Source organism: Sus scrofa, chromosome 15 (assembly GCF_000003025.6).
Source record: "Sus scrofa isolate TJ Tabasco breed Duroc chromosome 15, Sscrofa11.1, whole genome shotgun sequence".
NCBI classification, from domain to species: Eukaryota; Metazoa; Chordata; class Mammalia; order Artiodactyla; family Suidae; genus Sus; species Sus scrofa.
This window is the reverse complement of record NC_010457.5, coordinates 135,882,712-135,902,527: the sequence shown is the minus strand read 5'-3', so window position 1 is coordinate 135,902,527 and position 19,816 is coordinate 135,882,712. Positions and strand designations below refer to the sequence as shown.

The window sequence follows — 19,816 nt, the reverse complement described above, 5'->3', positions numbered from 1 at the left end:
ACTATGATCTTGCTGGGGTTGAAGGGCAGAGTCCGTTTTCCTTCTGGGGAGGGTGCTGGAGGCCCTGAGTGGAGGACCCCAAAGAGCCCGTGGCTCCTTAGAAGAAAGCATCCGAGAAAAAAAAAAAGACAAATGCCAAGTTACCCACAGAGCAACGCTGGGCTCAGAAGCAACGTGCCGAACGAGTTTAAGGTGGACACAGTGTGCCCACCGCCTGCTCGCAGGGTGTGCAGTGTAGCTAACTGGCCGAGAGGCCCCCTCCCCCTCTTCTCCACCGACCCATCCTCGCCTCGTCAGCCCCCCTCCCTCCCGGCGCTGGACACGGGGACGCGGACACCTGCGGCCAAGAGGCTGCCTCTGCTCAGCCCTTCCGAGGAGACCAGTCATAAAAAGCCAAGAGTTAAACAGGGTGGTTGCTCCCCGAGGAGCGGGTCTTCCCGCCCACGTGGCTGAAGACTCAGGCACAGGTCCAAAGGCTGGGCGGACAGGACTGCCACACAGCGAGGTCAGGGATGGCCACCACTGCCCACGCTCCTGAAACCATCCGTGGCTCCTGACTTCCACAGCCAGGAAGAGAAACTCGGCAAACCCGCACGAGGCGTTCACTGATAACCGCTTGTATTAGTGTAGGTGAGAGGCGTCCACCTGGGGAGGCAGGTGTGTGGGTTTCCACAGGTGGGTCTGCAGCTCATCACGGGGAAGCCAGGCGGACCCACTGGCTCACAGACGGACGGGAAAACGAGGCATGCACTGGCCGGAGACCAGCTCTCTCACCCCTCTCAGTTCCGGGCTGGGGATGGGCTGGCTGTTCTTGCCCGCAGTGTGTTAGAGCCAGGACTCAACCTCAGCCTCGAGTGGCATGGTGCCAGCTCGGCGGGGGTGGGGGTGGGGGATGGGGTGAGGGGTGCCAAGTTCTGCGGGGCCCCCGGAAGGGCCAGGGCGAGGGTCAGGTCTTCATGAGGAGCTGGGCCGTTGAAGCGCCTCTCAGGCACTGGGCTGCAGGCTGGGTCTCTCTGGCGTGACAGCACAGATGCACTGGAGCAACAGGGACAGTGAGGGGAACAGGCGGAGTTCTGAAACCGTACTGAGTGATCACGGTGCAAACGTGACGTTAATGCGAGTTAGAAACCGGCTCCACATAGGCTGCCATCCGATTTGAAACGAGAAAGAGTGGCGCTATAACCACACAACTGAGAATGACCTTGTAGCCTGAAAACCCAAATCACTTAATAAGGAATGTCTTGGGAGACTGAGATTAGCAGATGTAAACTATTATATATAGAATGGATAAACAACCAAGTCCTACCGTAGAGCACAGGGAACTAGATTCGCTATCCTGTAATAACCCGTAATGGAAAAGAATACAAAAAAAAAAAAATATATATATATATATATATATAGCACTGGGTCACTAAGTCACTTTGCTGTACAGCAGAAATTAACACAACCTTGTCAATGAATAGTATTTCAGTAAAATAAAAGAAACGTCATCTTTAACCCAGTTAGGCTGGCGACCGAGGCCCCTCCCCAGTACAAGGGAACAAACTGAATTTACCGTGGGTGAAGGCTTCTCTCCTCTCTGCATCCTCAAGGTATCTGTAAGGTTATCTCTTGTCCCAGGTGACACCGCACCTGGCAACAGGAGCTTCAAGACCCCATCAGTGCGAACATCACTCGAGACAAAGGACACCGGTCACAGTTTTTGAGTGTTTACTTTGGAAACGTTCAATGGGTATTTACCAGGTCCCTCAGGTATAACGGATACGCTCATGGAATTAAACGTGGGCTTAATTATTTCAGCAGCCGGAGCTCTGGTGTCTTGGCCCGCATCTCACTAGTTCCAGAAAGTGGTAGCCACAGAGGCTGCACTTCTGGGTAGAAAAACACTTACCTCTTTCTAAAGCATTTACATATAAATAGGCAGAATCTGGGCTGGGTGCCCCTCTGGAAGGGAGGCACCTCGGGTGCAGAAAACCTCTCTCCTAACTGCTTTCTGCCTTTTGCATTTTTCAAAGCCCCAGTCTCCCATCACCGTATGGATAGATAAGCAGGAAGTGAACTCGCAGCCGGGTTTTCTATTAACCTATTGATGAAATAATCAATTTTAATGTGTAAAATGTCAGGCCTTTTTCGTCCTCGTAAACAAATGGACTTTTTCGGGCTGATGCCAAGGTCCTGAGACGCACATTTGTCTCCGGGGGCATTGATTGTCCTACGTCCACTTGTTAAGAACCTTCTCAAGGAGAAAAATACAATCACATTAGCATCAATAAAGCCTCGGGTTCCGCGCGATGCTGCTGCCTGGATTCACCTCTGAAGGAAGGGAAGCCGTCGGACCACAGGGAGGCAGGCACGCCAACGGATGCCACTGGCTGGATGCCTGGCTCCACCCGAACAGCCCACACCCGGGCCATCACGCGGGTGGCCTCCCCGGGCTCAGGCCTCCGCAGGAGATGACCACTCAGCCATCACGCGGAGGAGCCCAAACGACCGAATTTTCTGGGTCATCTCTGTTGCAATGAAAACAGTTTTTTAAAAAAAGTTTTAAGCACACCGTTTCTCCTTTTAAACAAAGGTCAACGTGCTCTGATATTGTCACTTATGTTATCTCTCAGAAAACTATTGTTTTGACAGAGGAATTTCCCTTTATTGGACAAAAAGGTGGCACCGGGTGGGCATGTCACCAGTGTTTTCCATCCTGCTCTTCCACTGTTTTAGGGAGCCTGGCACGGCACAGGTCTCAGCGCCACCACCAACGCTCGAGAACACACACATGCACAGCGCGGGGGGCCCCAAACCTAGCAACATACACTTTCAGCTCTAGTGGAAGTGAGCTGCCAGCCGAATGCCAACCACGGTGAGATCCGCTTCTCACTTCAGCCTGCAAATTAAAAGGGACTTTCTGACGCCCCTGCCCCCACGTCTGGGGTGGCAGAAACACCCGAGGGCGAGGGCCCCGGGGAAAGGCAGCCCGTCGCAGAGCAGTGCGGCATTCTTCCCACAAGGGGGGCGAAACGCGAACCGTGGCGCAGGTTAAACACCAGACTGGTGGTGTGTGAACACCACCACGCAGCTGAGGGCCGAGAATGCGTTCACCGAGAGGAGGTGGGACGCATCAGTATGCCGGCTGGAAGGTCTTCTCTAAGGATCAGACCTTTGAAGAAGGCAAGGTGAGACAGTACAGAGACCCAGGCCCCAAATTCTAAGGAAAGGAAGAGTTTGCCGCCTTGTAGTAAGAGCAGCCTCGTCCCCTCCCTTAGTAGGAATATGGGGGTACAGTGAGTCGCCTGACCCGTGAGGCAGCCTTTGGATGGAAAGAGAGGAAAAGAGAGGTGACGCTGGTGCTAACATTGACAAGTGCAGGAGCACGTGTCCTGGGGATGTCGCCTGGCCCTGTCCAGCCTGAGCACAGCCCTGCCGACGTCCACTTTCTTTTTTTTTTTTGTCTTTTTAGGGCTGCCCCTGCGGCATATAGAGGTTCCCAGGCTGGGGGTCAAATCAGAGCTGTAGCCACCAGCCTACACCACAGCCACACCAGATTCGAGCCGCGTCTGCAACCTACACCACAGCTCACGGCAACGCTGGATCCTGAACCCACTGGAGCGAGGCCAGGGACCGAACCTGCATCCTCATGGATACGAGTCAGATTCATTTTCCCTGAGCCACAATGGGAACTCCGTCCACTTTCCTGACTGACTGACTTTCTGGGGTAGGTGCTACCAGACTGGCAGGTGGGGTGGCCATGACCCAGCTCACCCGGGTCCCAAAGGCTGCCCATCCTGAGCCGTACAGCTAAAGAAGAAAAGCCTGGAGTGAACGTGAATTCACAGAACATCTCTTTAAGGTGTCTGAGAGGAAGGACGATTTTTGTGTCCGGAGGTATGGCACGATGCACCCAACTCCTCCTGTAATTACTAACAGACAGTGGCCCTCTTTTCAAAGGAAACAGAGAGAAAGGGAAAACGTGCAAATTATGGCTTTCTACTAAGTCAGCGTAGCTGGAATCATTTAGAGTTAACGACTCCCAATTATGACACACCTCTTCATTTTTGCAAGCTACGGCTTTTCGTAGGAGTCCAGGGTCACAAGGGACTTAGGATTTTATTTTAAAGGAAAATCCATTGCTGCCTTCCTCTAAACAAATATGTGTGTGTGTGTGTGCGTGCGCGTGTGCGCCTTTGAAACCGCAATGTGCAAACGCCTGAGAACTAATCACACAGACCTCCGCGATGAGAATCCTTCGACGCGCTCCTTGCAAGTGGAATAAAAACCCTCCGCAGTCTGCTGGCATGCTCAAACGAGCTCCTCCGAAGCTCTTCCTCCATCATTGGACCAGGAGACCACAGACGTGTATTAATGTCCCCTCTGGTCTCCTTCTGACAGCGCTCTTTGTTGATTAGATAAATATGCCTCCGAGAGCTGATGAAAAAACGATGCAGCAGGAGCTGCGGGGCCGGGCCGTGCCAGCCATGTTGGATGCGCGAGCGAGTGTGCGTGAGTTGCACCCCCGGCGTGCACCCAACAGGCCTGGCGGAATGAGGCCCGCTGCAGCCCTCGGAATCAATTATGAGAACTAATAGGATCTTCTTACTATGCGGAGGCCGGGGCTGGGTCGGGGAGGGCGGGCCGCTCGTGGCTAAGGCTGTCTCGTCTCAGCACGAAACAAACAACCCTCTCCATTCATTGCAGGGAGTGCAAACGTGCACCCCTCTTGGAGAAGCCGGACGACAACCTCGCGGACAGCACGGTTCCCTGGCGGCTTCGGCCGTGAATGTATTTAATTTTTGAGAGAGGCCGTCCGTATACATGCCACGGGTGCAAGGGGAGGGGTAGGAGGTTGCCTCTGCTTCTCGGAGCATTTCAGGCCGGCCGTGGCCCTGGGATGCTGGATAAAGCCGGTCCCCCAGGAACCTCTGCAGGCGGGATCGGATGCCGCTGCGGTTTTGTGTCCCTTCCAGTTTAGTGCGCCCGGGGTCCGGTGATCTTTTGTTGGTGTAATTTCATTGTGAGGTTAGAGATTGGAGATTTCTTTTGTGCCGGCCATCTGAACATTCATGCGCTCCACAAGACTGGGTAAATGTTCTGTTCTTTTATGAAAAGGCAGTGGGTTTTTTTTTTTTTTTTTTTCCTCTCCCATAAGATGCAACCCAGAAGATTCTTACACCACGTGAACTCTCTACTTTCACTGTGAAGGGGCTTGACATCATGGTCGCTTCCTAGAGGCTACCACACAGAGCAGGAGTCATGTTGAAACGTCCCTTAAAAGGGCCTTTGAGAGGATTAAACAAAACCCAAGGCCAAGCAAAATAGGACGAACGCGCAGGAAGCAAAATAACTTCGTCCTTCCCCGTTTCCAGCAAGACCCGTGTCCCTCTCGTGATCTGAAGCCTCCGAACATAAGGCAGAACATCCAAGGACACAGGCCCCTGGCATACATCACCGACCCTTAATTACGAAGGTTCAACGCCTTTTCCAATTACTCATCGTGGCTTTCCTAACAGCAAATATGAGCTTCCTCTAAAGCTCTTACGATCTGAAAACTGCCCAGGACTTCCACATAGTGGGCGGATGAAGATGCACGTGGAAAACCCCATTGACCCCAGAAAACGTCGAAAATAAAAACAAAGCCCAAACTCCAGGAAACGCCATAAAACCAGAAGTTCCAATTAGGTGATGTGTCGGTGTTCCTTCTGGCCTAGAAAAAGACTGAGTTGCAGAGCAAGGGTTCAAGCGTACCCCAAATTAACTGGGTGTCTCAGCCTGACATCAAGAGGAGAGCTTTTAATAGCGGCGGAAATAAGAAAGTGAGTTGAAGTCAAATCTACCTGCTTTTGAGGTTCGGCACATTTTCAGATGGAGATTAGAAACGCATCGGTAAATGACGGAAACTTCTTTCCGTGTCTTCAGGAAGGAGCTGTTTATTTTGAGAAGGGGAGGTTTTGGAGGGGTGGCCGGCTAGGATTCGGACATGGGGGCTCCCTGGCCTCTGCGCACCCCTCTCTTGTGGGGTGTGATGACGTATGAGAACAGAACCCACTCGTGACCTGGGTCCCCAGCATCATGCGAAACTCTGCTTTCCTGAGGACTAGTTACTCAGCAAACAGGGTCGACTGTTTCGTAAGCGATTCGTAGTAGAGGACCGGACACCTGGCGGTCAAAATAGAAACAAAAAGCCAACTGAATTCTCACTGCAGGGAAAAAAGTGAGGTTCAAACCGGCTTTTCAAGCTGGATGACCTGTGGGAAGGTCACCTTTGGTGAGATCTGCTCAGCTCTGCTCACACGGACAAGCAGGGCAGGGTCTGGCGGGGGGCAGTCTCCTGACCTTGCCCCACCTGGCAGCCCGCCCCCCCACCCCCACCCAGGGCCGGATGCTCTGAGAATCCGCAGGCACAGGGCTGGCCGCAGCACCAGGACCACCTTAGGCTTTCCGAGACAGAAATGAGTGATAATGGGAAACATTTGTCCTTTCTTCTCTCCTCTTTCCTTTCTTCTTCTGTTTCTTCTCTGTCTCCTCCGATGGAATATATTGCAGGGCCTTTCTTGGGTATCTTTTTTTAAAACACAACATCTTTCTCAGCAATTCCAGAATAGAATAGTTTTTTTAATAAAACTTCAAATTGTGCTATCATATTTCAAAGGCAATGACCAGTTAAAGCAACTAATCAAAGGCATAATGATTTAATGACTGCTGCTCGTGCTCCCTGGAAGGGCTGTAATTGAGGGGCTGTGATCACTGGACCACCAGCCTCAACAATGGCAGAGGCTGCATTTGATCTGCCATCTTTGTAGTTGACTGCCTACAACGGCCCCGAGGGGAATGCTACACTCCGGGGTTATTCAGCCCATCACGTTCCCCCGGTGGCCATCTGAATCTGAGAACACCGGGGAAAACATCTTCTAGAAAACATTTTTAATGTTTTGCATTTAAGAAGGACCTCCCCGGAAATTCTCAGCAGCATTCTGATCTGTGGCTGGAGAAATCCTGGAAGCCATAAGATCTTTGGTACTTACTGAGTCAAAATCAAGTACAAAGATCAGAGTGAGAAAACCAAAGAAGAACTCTACACTTTTGATTCTTCTTGCGATTATGGAAATATGTTCCTTTAAACACTAACAGATTTCCTCCCCATAAAACCGCTTTGACTTTTTTTTTTTTTTGTCTTTTTGCTATTTCTTGGGCCACCCCTGCGGCATATGGAGGTTCCCAGGCTAGGGGTCGAATCAGAGCCGTAGCCACCGGCCTACGCCAGAGCCACAGCAACGCGGGATCCGAGCCGCGTCTGCAACCTACACCACAGCTCACAGCAATGCTGGATCCTCAACCCACTGAGCAAGGGCAGGGATCGAACCTGCAACCTCATGGTTCCTAGTCGGATTCGTTAACCACTGCGCCATGACGGGAACTCCCGCTTTGACTCTTAACGCCACAACTTCCTCTCGCACGCTCCTTGGTTATTGTGAATGATTAAACAAGGTCCTGATTATTCTAGGAGAAGCCTGGAAAAGTGATGCAGTGCTGAGCCGACAAAGTAACGTATGTCTCATCTCTTTCATTTCTTGTGGCTGCCTGATGGGAGGGGGAGGGAGTGGGAGGGATCGGGAGCTTGGGCTTATCAGACACAACCTAGAATAGATTTACAAGGAGATCCTGCTGAATAGCATTGAGAACTATGTCTAGATACTCATGTTGCAACAGAAGAAAGGGTGGGGGAAAAAACTGTAATTGCAATGTATACATCTAAGGGTAACCTGACCCCCTTGCTGTACAGTGGGAAAAAAAAAATAATTTAAATACGTCAACTTTATTCAAGTATTTCTCTTCAAGTAAGAATGCATTAGAAGATGACTTTGATGTTATGGCAGAAGCAAAATTAATTTCATAGTTGTTTAATATGAAGAATAAACCACGGCCAATCTAACCATCCCTTGCATTTTCCTTTTCTAGATCTTATCCACCCATGTACACAGTCGTCACACTTACAGGTATCGCTCCGCTAGAGTCCTGTACTACTTTTGCACATTAGGGGTTACAGGTACTAGAATTTTCAAAATCGTCCCTTTTAACAGTTGTGTGGTGGAGTTAACATAATATCAGAGCTGTAGCCATCCTTACTGTCAAAATATTTAGTTATTTCCAACGTATGCTATTAAAAATGCTATAACCTGTTTGACTTAGTGGAGACACAGATAATTACATACAGAAATAGTTAAAGATATGTGTATTTCCATGCTAGCGTACATGCACGTATTTCTTTGCCATGTCTGCTGAGAGGACCCGGAAGACGTGACAACCCCATGGCAACAAGCACCCCTGGACCCCAGATCTTGGTTTCCAATGCCATCTCCAATAAAAAGAACCAGGGCTCCTTTGGAGACATGGCTGCTTCTAGGACTGAGACAGGAAAACGACAAGATGGGCCAGAAGCATCTTGCCCTTCTAGCAAGTGAAGAAGTGCTAAAACCAGCGAAGAAAAGCCACCTTGATGGGTATAGACGAAAGAGCACAGAGCCAACTCAAGAGCTCCCCGTGGCTGAGGCTAGAGCAATCGAACCATGAAGAAAAACAAAGGATGACTGGATTATAACCTCAGGTATAACATAAATATCCCAGAGTCCATACTGACAGAAACAAATGATTGAATACATTAATAAATGGGCGAAGAGGTCAAGCTTCCACGCAGAAAGAGTTTCTCATCATTTACGGAGGTATCCCACCTGAAGGAAGGGGACGGGACTCTGCCTCCTTAGTGAGGGCTGTGCGGAGAGACCTCCCCCAGAGAGGACGGGGTGGAGGTGGGAGGGGAGGGAGTAAGCCAGCGTGCAGGACCTTGACAAACACAAGGTCAAGGTCAACACAGACAGTCATGCATCCTGCAGAGAGTGCGTAGCCCGGATCTGATGTGATCACAGGGGAGCTTTACCTCTGCAGTCCTCCTCCCCCAAACCAACAGCCCTGGACGAATTCCAACGGGAGGCAACCTACAGCACGGCTGACCAGTGCTCCTCAGAACCGCCAAGGTCACCAGAGTCAAGGGACGTCTGAGAACATGTCCCGGCCAAGAGCAGCCTAAGGAGGCATGAGGGCTATGCAGCATATGTCATGTGGCACCCAGGACGGGGTCCTGGGACAGAGAGAGGACATGAGGCAAAACTAAGAGAATCTGGATGCAGTAAGTTAATAACAATGTAATGTAACGTTCAGTTAATAACGCTGTATCATATTGGTTTATTAATTATAAGAGATACAGCACCCTAAGAAAAGATGTAAACAACAGGAAAAATTGTGCATGTGTGTGGGGGGTGGGCACGTGAGAGTTAGCTGTACCACTGCCTCCATTTTTCCGTAAGTCTTCACATTTTCCTAGAAGATGAAGTCGATTAAAAATACTATAATAGGCGTTTTTGGGCGGGAACATGTTTTTTCTTCCAATTGCTTTGTTTCCTTAGGATAAAGTGCCAAGACTAATATCCCCAAATGAGGGAGCTATTTTGTAGCTGGAAACACAGACACAGAGAAACTATCTTGTCACCACATAGCACTTGTTCTCTTCACTCAATGTCAGACTCAAGACAATCTGAAATCTTAGCGCGGCATCAACAGTACATGTCACACCTGTTACTGAAATTCCCAACAACGTGAACACCGCCCCCAATGGGCAGTTGTGCTAAAAGCTGTGCTATTTAATTTATGATTATGAAGGTGGGCTTCAGAGTATGTTTGTTAAGTAATATTCTTTAATTAATTAATTAATTTTTTGCTTTTTAGGGCTGCACTCATGGCATATGGAGGTTCCCAGGCTAGGGGTCCAATTGGAGCTGCAGCTGCCAGTCTACAACACAGCCATAGCAATGAAGGATCCGAGCCGTGTTTGCGACCTACACCACAGCTCACAGCAAAGCCAGGTCCTTAACCCCCTGAGTGAGGCCAGGGATCGAACCCGCAACCTCATGGCTCCTAGTCAGATTCATTTCCGCTGCGCCACGACGGGAACTCTGTAATATTCTTTAGAAGTAAAAACCTCCCAAGGACGGTTCTACTATGCTGTCTCCATGTATTTCATTCAGAATTGGTGACCTTCACATTTTTTTCCCATTTATGGATTACACTGCATATATAACCAAAATGTGCCATGTTTGAACATGTGTCCATCTAACTTCCAGAACTAGCATTTAATAATTAGAAAATGAGCTTTGATCCACTGAGAAAAAAAATGTTTGTGTTCATGTTGAATTTAGAACTTGGCTTCTAATCAGCATATAAAATTATCTTTTTAATAAACGTGACGGAGTTTAATACCGCTGAAGAGAAGAGTCACACTAGGCTGGCCTCTCGAATTCCCTGAGACGCACCTGTGGTGCCTTATCTATGCTGGAAAGGTCTGACCTCAGGAAGGGCCTTAAGACTTTCAGGTGCTGCCGTCAGGAGACAAAACCAGCATCTTTCCTTAAAGAGGGATAAACAAGAGTACAGCTACATATGAAAAACCAGTCTGTACTCACCGGCACATCCAGAAAATAAATACTGCCCGCAATAGATGATATTTTACCAGGACACAAAACATGAGGTGCTGTTCTCACCAACGTCCATTTCATATATACAACGTCCATTTCATATCTCTTTTTTCAGTTTCTTCCTAAACTGCAAGAAAGGAAACGCTAAACTGACTTCGCCCACAGAAGCGCTGGTTCACAGCCTGAAGATTCTCAGCCACCACGGCCCTGAATGGACGTGGAACGTGCGAGCCTGTACCCTGTGTCTATTATTTGGGTTTTTAAAAAAGATGATTTACTTCTTCTCTAATTCTTTGGCGGAGACAGTGGTGTTTTATACAATGTGTAGGACATGCCGACTGCTACGAAAAAAAGCATCAGGACAGCAAGGAGCTGCTCCCATCAGGGAGGAAGTCCGGCCGCGGATCTGGTGTGTCCGGTTTCAGTGCGTTCATGGGTGAATTTGATAAAGCTGGTGGGTGTCTACACTGCCTTCCTCCCAGAAGGGGCAGGTGTGAGGTGTGATGAAGAACAGGTGAGGAAGGGGTGTGTGGCGGGGGTGGAGAAGCTGGAGCTCGGGACTCATGCCGCCCCACCTGGCAGCAGCACACGGTGGCTGTGGGGTGACTCAGGGCTCTGTGCCCTGGTCCCCAGGTCCCCCTCCTCCCTCCCAGGGCTGCCATGAGGAGTGAAGGGGGCCACACAGCAAGAGGGGCAGAAAGCCTGTGAAGCCAAGAGCACGCCAAGTACACGGATCCGCGGAAAGGACATCTCAAACAGCATGAAGGACACGAGCGAGGGCACCTCGGCGTCAGCTCTGTGGACCCTCCGCTCCCCCTCCCCCCACTTTTCTTTTTTCCCGGTTGGCAAAGTAAAAGCAGAGCTGGAAGGAGGGCAGGTGTCTCGAGGTGGTGCTTCAAGTCCAGCCATCCAGCCTCTCCTGCTCACACACACACAGATTTCAGTCTCAGGAAGCCCCGTCATTAAAAAAGAAGATGCAATTGGAGGACCTATGGAACTCAAGGCAAGAGACAGACGTGGCGTGGAGTGCGTGACGAACTACTGTTGCATAACTCTGGTTGAAGTTCAATGACTTGATGAAGTCCAGCCATTGGCTGTGCCGCTATGACATCATCCATCTCCATGTCCCTCCTTTTTCATGTTTAAACGCCCCATCCAGAGGGGCAGCAGATGCAACGGGTTCCACCCCCCAAAGGCCAAGAACTTCCACTGAAGAGAAACAGATGAAAGGCTTTCTTACTAAAAAACTCTACAAAACAGCCGAGGGCCTCCTCGTTGGCAGGTGTGTGTGCGACACTATGTGTGAATATATTCTTTTCATATCTCTTTTTTCATACTTTTTTTTGGCTGTGCCCCAGGCATGCACAAGTTCCTGGGCCAGGGATCAGACCCAAGCCATAGCAGGGACAATGCCGAATCCTTAACTGCTAGGCCACCGGGGACTCCTTTGTCATAAAACTGGAATTTGAAGCAGTTTATGAAACATACAGTGGCGCTCTCTCTCTCTCTCTCTCTCTCTCTCACACACACACACACACACACACACACACACACACACACACACACGAGGGCTGGGGAGAGGAATTCCAAGAGAAGGCAATTCATTAATAAGGGTAGACCAGAACCTCCCAGCTGACAGGACTTGGAATTTTTCAGATCGCAAGAAGACAGGTTTTTATTACTTATCCTGGAGACTGCACCAGAGAAGCTGGAGCAGCTTAGAGGGTCTCAAAATTATGGCTGCTTAAACAATAAACCTGACATTTTAACAGGGTCAACATAATAAACCACTAACCTCACGGGAACCTGCGTGCAGTACCTGGACGTAGATGCTGTGGATACGGCCACAGCCCCCACAAAAAAAGGAAGACCAAGAGGGAAAAATACATACCTGAGAGTATGGAGATGCTTCTGAAAGTTGTAGAAATACAGTTCAGAATGATTTCTGGGATAATAAGATTTCACAAGTCTCCCTTTAAAGGCATCATGCATGTATGAATGTACAGCCCCCCTCCCATTTCTCCACTCCTGGCCAAACAGTGCTCTGGGAGAATCATCAAACAGGTGCTCAGTGATATATACACTCAGTGATGTTTCCCTCCTCCTTTTAACTCTAGAGGTAGAACTATATTTTCTGATAAACTCAACTTGGGTGAAAATGTAAAAACAAACTGGAAAAGATCAATGGTTCCCCCCCCCCTTTTTTCTTTTTATGGCTGCACCTGCGGCATAGGGCAGGTTCTCGGGCCAAGGGCTGAATTGGAGCTGCAGCTGCTGGCCTATGCCACCGCCACGGCAACACTGGATCCAAGTTTTATCTGTGACCTATGCCATAGCTTGCAGTAATGCTGGACCCTTAACCCACTGAGCAAGGCCAGGCATCGAGCCTGCATCCTCATGGATGCCAGTCGGGTTCCTTAACCGCTGAGCCACGACAGGAGCTCCAGGGTAAAAATACTTTACATAAAAGGCTGGGAGGAAGGTAGACGAAAAATGCCCACCCCCATGGCGAGGACCACAACAGCATCAGAAACTGTGTCAAAGCACAACTCTAGAAAACTAAAAGACAGTGAGTTCCCTCTGTGGAGCAGCGGGTTAAGAACCCGACCGCAGCTGCTTAGGTCATTGCGGAGGTGCAGGTTCGATCCCCGGCCCGGCGTGGTGGGCTAAGGATCTGGTGTTGCCTCGGATGTGGTGTAGGTCACAGCTGTGGCTAGGATTCAATCTCTGGCCCGGGAACTTTCACATGCCGCGTGTGTGCAGTCATAAATTAAAAAAAAAGAAGACAATGCGTTTCACTTCAAAATCTTTTGAGTCCGTTTCTGTTTTGTCAATAAGTTCTTTTGAAATCCATTTGATATTCTGTAATAACCCATATGGGAAAAGAATCTGAAAAGGAACGGATATATGGACATGAATAACTGAATCACTTGGCCATGCACCTGAAACGAACCCAACACTCCAAGTCGACTCTACGTCGATAAAATTTAAAACCACCACCACAACTAGTAAAGCGTCGTACATCAGACACTTGGCTCTTGTCAAGCTGCCGTGACTGGTGAGCCTGGCAGCCATCCCCGAGGGATGGGGTGGGCATCAGAGTGTCTTCGTCCCCTGCGCAGATGCCGAGCGCCTGCTCAGCGGGCACAGCTCCCAGTGTTTAAGTGCGGAGGAGTCCATGACCGTGGCTGCCGCTGATCATTTACTGAATAATGAAACTGACACAACTGATAAAAGGTTTCAATCTCGAGAAAAATGATTGATCGTTGTTCAGTTTACTGGCACCGCCATTTGTGTGACAAACGGCTGGGAAGCCCCCAGTTAATCTCCACACACCTCCAGCCAGAAGAGGCAGCTCCAGCCCGTGCGTCCAGGTCATCAGGAATAGCTAATGCACCCCGCGCTGCGAGTGTGAGCACTAAACACTGGTGGTTTATCAAGGCTGATCTCTGAATCAATTTGCACGATGGATTTTTTTTTTTTTTGGTGAGGAAGGGAAGAGACAGAGGAGAGGCACAACAAGAAAGAAAGATAAGGCACAGCTGAGAGCACACGGTCCTAACAGGGAGAAATGGAATTGTCACTAGGATCAAAGCATAAATGACTTCCGATTGGCTCTGGATGATTTCTGGATGGCTTATAGATTTTCTTGATGGCGAAGTCTGATCTGTGGCATCAAAGTGCCCCATCAAGGTTGTTCGTCACCTGAGAGGAAAGCGCTGCCCTGCATACGGTCTGGTCTCTTCCCGCATGAACAGAGGATGCTTATTCTTTTAAGTATTTTATTAAAATTTTATTTCTCGGGGAGGGCGGGGGTGGTGTGGCTTTAAGGGCATTAAAGGTTTTATTTATATGGAGCACTCGGAATAACACATTTATTTCTACGGCATTAGATGCCGTGTCCTATTCTGATTTTGGCGAACATCAAATCGACACGCTCTTCTGCCAAGAAACTGACGTAACGTGGACACCAGAACAACCTAGTGTTTTCAGCCCTCTGCTGCTGCCTCCTGCCTGTGCCATTGGGTGGGGGGGCACGATCAGGACTAACTAAGAGGATGCACCGAGGCCAATTAGCAGACAGCCTGGCGGAGAGAAAATCATAAGGAGCAGCTGTGGTGATGAGGATGCAGCTTTACCTCCCCACGTTCAAAACAGAAAGGAACAAGCCTCTCCTCAAATGGTGGTCTCTCGGTCAGCACATTCCAGGTGGACACAGGTCCAGTACTATATGATTGCATTACATGAACTGAGATGAATTTGAGCTGCACCAAGTTACTTTCTCCTCCTCGGCTACACTCCAGCATGAGGAGGCCAGGGAACACTTCTACAGGTGACCAGGAATTTCAGGAATCATAAACACAGACATGGAAAAAAAAAAAAAAAGCGCTAAATGCAATGGATTTCAAAGAGAGGCATTCTCTAAGATGATGCAGGCTGAGATGAGAGAATGGAAACTACACAGCTACGAAGAGGGACCCACATGCAAAGTGGGTTCTCTAACTTCAGACGATCCATAAAGGGCGCTTTAAGTCCTGCACGGGGCCGGAGGAATTAGCGGCGCGGCGGCGTGGCGTCTGGTTGGGGCCCTGGGAAGGCACTAGAGGCGCTGCCTTGAGGGCCGTCATCACCTTCCTTCCAAAGTGAAATAAGTTAAAGGAGGCTTTTCTCTTTTTCAGCGGAGGGGTTCTGAGCCTTCAAGCTGCTACTGTGTCTCTAAAATTCCAAGAAGGAGCTAGACTCAATAATGCTTGGCAAGCTTTTTTTTTTTTTTTTGGCTTTTGTTTGTTTTTTTTTAAGAGCATCTTGTTGGATTCACATTTGAGAATACAGAGTTTTGGAAAACATGGGTTTATGTCACATAAAACCATCCTCATCCCAAATCAGTGGGTACTTCCACTGTAACTCTTCTTTTTCTTGTACCTGCTGGAGGAGAGCATCCGCCAGGCACACACCTGAGGCATGCATGGTGCTGGGCATCTGGGGACACGGGCCAGCAGGAGAGACGTCTCCTGCCTTCTTGGGATTTCCATTTAGTTGAAGGGGCAAGACTAGCCCTTGCGACATGTTTCAAAGCAACATGTCGCGTACACAATACAAGGTTGTCCCCTGGCAGAAAGCAACTGTCCCCTGAACTGTGCAGACCAACATGAGTTGAGGACAAGACCAAGTCCGCTCCCCGCCCTGCTGCCCAAAGGGTCCGCCTTTTCTGCTGCACAACCTTGAACTGTGGGCTTTCTGTGCACCCGGCTGTCAGCGCCGAGGGAGAACTCCGGGGACGATCCAGAGTCTCTGAGATGCAGAGTCTTCATTAAGGGTTCATTTTCAGGTCATACACAGGAAAATCCATGCTTTAAACGTGTCAAGGCTGCACTGAAACCTGTCAACATCGCTAATCGACAGAGAAATGCAAATCAAAATCACAGGGAGATACGCCTCACACCTGTGAGAACAGTTATCACCAAAAAGACCACAAATGACCAGCGTTGGTGAGGATGTGGAGAAGCCTGTGCACTGACAGGGGCAAAGTACCCTGGCACGGTCACCATGGAAACCGCACGGAGTGTCTTCAAAAAATTAAAATCAAACTACCATACAATCCAGCAATTCCAATTCTGGGTATCTGCCCGAAGGGGGTAAAAAAAAAAAAAAAACCCTATGTTCTATGTTCATTACAGCAATATTATTATTATCTTTCATCTTTCTGTCTTTTTAGGTCTGCACCCGCGGCATATGGAGGTCCCCAGGTTAGGGGTCCAATCGGAGCTGTAGCCTCCAGCCTACACCAGAGCCACAGCACCACAGCTCCCAGCAACGCCAGATCCCTAACCCACTGAGCGAGGCCAGGGATCGAACCCGAAACTTCATGGTTCCTAGTCAGATTCATTAACCACTGCGCCAATGACGGGAGCTCCCATTACAGCATTATTTACAAGAGTTCAGATATTGAAATAATGTAAGTGTTCTCTGACAGATAAGCGGAGAAAGAAGCTATATCTATTTTGGGAATATTACATATATTCCTAGAATATTACTTAGCCATAAAAAGAATGAAGTCTTGCCATGAAACCTGGATGGGTCTAGAGGTATTATACTAAGTGAGGGAAATCAGAGAAATACCAATACCATAGGATTTCATTTATACGTGGATCTTTTTTTTTTTTTTTTTTTTTTGCTTTTTAGAGCTGCACCTGAGGCATATGGAAGTTCCCAGGCTAGGGACTGAATCGGAGCTACAGCTGCCGGCCTACACCACAGCCACAGCCACGCCAGATCTGAGCCCCGTCTGCGACCTACACCCCAGCTCAGGGCAACACTGGATCCCTAACCCAGGGATGGAAGCCGTGTCCTCGTGGATCCTGGTTGGGCTCGTTAACTGCTGAGCCATGAAGGGAACTCCCTGTATGTGGAATCTTAAAAACAGAACAAATGAACAAACGTAACCAAACAAAACCAATGCACAGATACAGAGAACAAACCGGCGGTTGGCGGAGGGGAGATGAGGAAAGAGGCACAAACTTCCATATATAAAATAAATCTCCAAAAAAAAAAGAAAAAAACAGGGAGTTCCTGTCGTGGCTCAGTGAAAACGAATCCGACTAGGAACCATGAGATTGCAGGTTCGATCCCTGGCCTCGATCAGTGGGTTAAGGATCTGGCGTGGCTGTGGCTGTGGCTGTGGCATAGGCCGGCGGCTACAGCTCCTATTGGACCCCTAGCCTGGGAACCTCCATATGCCTCGGATGCGGCCCTAAAAAGACAAAAAAATAAAATAAAATAAATGTCGCAGGAGCATGATGGACAGCACAGGGAATCTGGTTCATGACAAGGCAGTAACTGTGGATGGTGGCAGTGGGAGTGACTAGCCCTCCTGCCGTGGTCATTTGCAACGTATAAAAATACTGAGTCACTGTGCAGTACACTGAAACGCATATCATATTTTAAGTCAAATACACGTCATTAAATCTTCTTAATTAAAACAATTCTTTTATATTAAGCAGTTTTTCTTCACCTTTCATGGTACCTTCTGCCACTCTGTTACCGAGGCCCTTCCCATGTGGCCATGACAGAGCAGACATTTCTAAGTTTGCCTCTGGGGCCGGGCGGGCTCCCCAGCCTTGGAGCAGGTGGAGGCTGACAGATGACGGTCCATACTGCAGAGCCACCCAAAGAGTCTGGAGGAGCCTGAGGACTGGGACCCACTTCTATGTGGAAACAGCCCTTGTCCGCCCCCAAAGCACAAGGGGACGGTCCCTGGCGGCCACCTGTGCTCACTCTCCCACGGGGGATAGGACGTCGTGGGTGGGGTGCCCTGGGTGAGTAGAAGGAGCTGCTTCAACATTTCGCCTGTGCTCGTTAACGGATCATCTCTGATGGTTACGGCCTGCGACCCTTGAAAAGCACGATGTAGCAAGAGGTCCCTCAAGTCAGAACAGAGTGTCGCTGGGCCTTGGTTAGACCACCCAGCATGATCTCCAAATACGATGCGAGTAATACGGCTCCCGAGAGTCGCATTTTAATGTATACAAACTACACCCCAGCAAAGGAAGCAGGAGCAAGCCCTGTTCAAACACGAACCGCATCCCGCCCGCGGGAGGTGGAGCTGGACTTCAACCCATCCCCCGACCTCCCCCATCATTCCTTTCACCGTTACAACCTTTTTGGGGCACAGCTGCCCACCTGCCTGGACTGGCCAAACTCTGCGGGAAGCAAACCCACCAGGAGAGCAGAGCCTCACACCAATAACTGAGGCAGAAAAGAGGCATCTGGGCCCTGGCAATGCTGGCTTTCGTGGACAGCCAGATTCGAAGCGGTTTTTCAAAGTTTCAATCTGTGTAGAATCTTTATCCGCTCTCACTTTCCCCCGACTCACAATTCAAGAAGGAATGACAGGAGGCAACCCAAGGTCAAAGGAACGTTTTCCGAAGTCGGAGCAATGAGCAGAAATAAAAACCCTAACAAGAAACATTTCGGCAAAAGAGAAATTTCTTCTTCTTCATTAGAATAAGGAATTGCAGGGTGAAACGCCTTAATTGTCCACGAAGCAAGAGAGCCTTATGTGACTGCCTCTGCTTTCAACACACGAGAAAGGATACCCAGCATTTAAACGACCGGGTCTTTTTCCAGTTGGAAAACTCCCAACGCCATTCTCTGACCTCTGAACATGATCCTATGCAGAATAAAACTATTTTTTAAAATGCATAATATTTAATCTACTTTATTTTAAACGGTTAGCGTGGAGGGCGTCAAAAGGGATCTATTTCTCACGAGCATCCCTCTGTGATGCTCTGGGCCGCTTCTACAAACGGCGGGATTTTCTGATTCCCACAGCTGCTTGGGAAGAATAAGCCCCGCAAATACTGGAACATCATTGTACTTGGGGAACGAGCTAGAAGACACACTGAAATCATCTTGTACTGGCCCTTCTCCTAAATTAAAAGGCTGGAGAGATGAAAGATGCATAACAATTTAAAAAAAATATAATATTCCCCAGGTATTTTGCCAGCAAATAATTACAGCACAGAGACCAGGGTCCAGGTCAGCTTGCTGGAAACGACACCGGGGGACGTGAACCTGAAACAGGTCACTCTGCTGCCGAGGGACAAGCGCTAAGTTCAGCGAGGCCACCGTGAGAACACGTGGACCCCAGAGGGTCCCCTGCGTCAGTCCGGCCACCGCTGGCTCTCTGCTCCGCGTCCCCCGGTGAGTCTTCCTGAAAATAACCTGGTGGACCCGAGTCTTCGTCCTCTGCTTCGCTTCCTTGCACTGCGTGGACCACAACCCCACGTGTCGTGTATTTTACTACCCACGACACATTTCCCATGAGGACGGCGACACTGCAGGTGCCCATGCTCGCCGGAATCGTGCCAGCTTCCAGAAGGAGGCAGAGTCTATGCCCACCGCGTGGAACCAGGACCTGGCGACTGTTCACCGCAGATGACGGTGGAACTGAGGCTGCGTGTCCTCGGAGGCCAGGACCCAGAAGGAAACGTGCCATCCTTCTGGCTGTGCCTCGCGCCTGCGACGCCTGCCCACCAGCTGGAGGAAGCCCTGGCCACCTGGGTCCCCTGTAGGTGGCTTGGCCGACAGCCGCAGCCAAGGTCCCGGGAGGCTGCGCCAAAGTCAGACACTCGAGTGACCCGGGTGAATCTTCAGCCCCTGGATGCAGCGCCCTCTAGGGGAGGTCCCAGACCCTGCGGGGCAGAGACAAGCCTCCCTGGGGGCTCCGGTCCTGATCCCCAAGCCACAGACACTCCATCTGTCGTCTGCGTGACGGGCGACAGGTCACAGGTGACATGGAA

At 49.7% G+C, this 19,816-nt stretch overlaps 1 protein-coding gene across 11 annotated transcripts in view; it reads right to left on the bottom strand.

Annotated features, from left to right (window-relative positions):
* The window catches only part of AGAP1 (ArfGAP with GTPase domain, ankyrin repeat and PH domain 1), a 556,723-nt gene that overhangs the window by 96,635 nt on the left and 440,272 nt on the right, over positions 1 to 19,816 (bottom strand). The gene's annotated exons all lie outside the window — the stretch shown is intronic.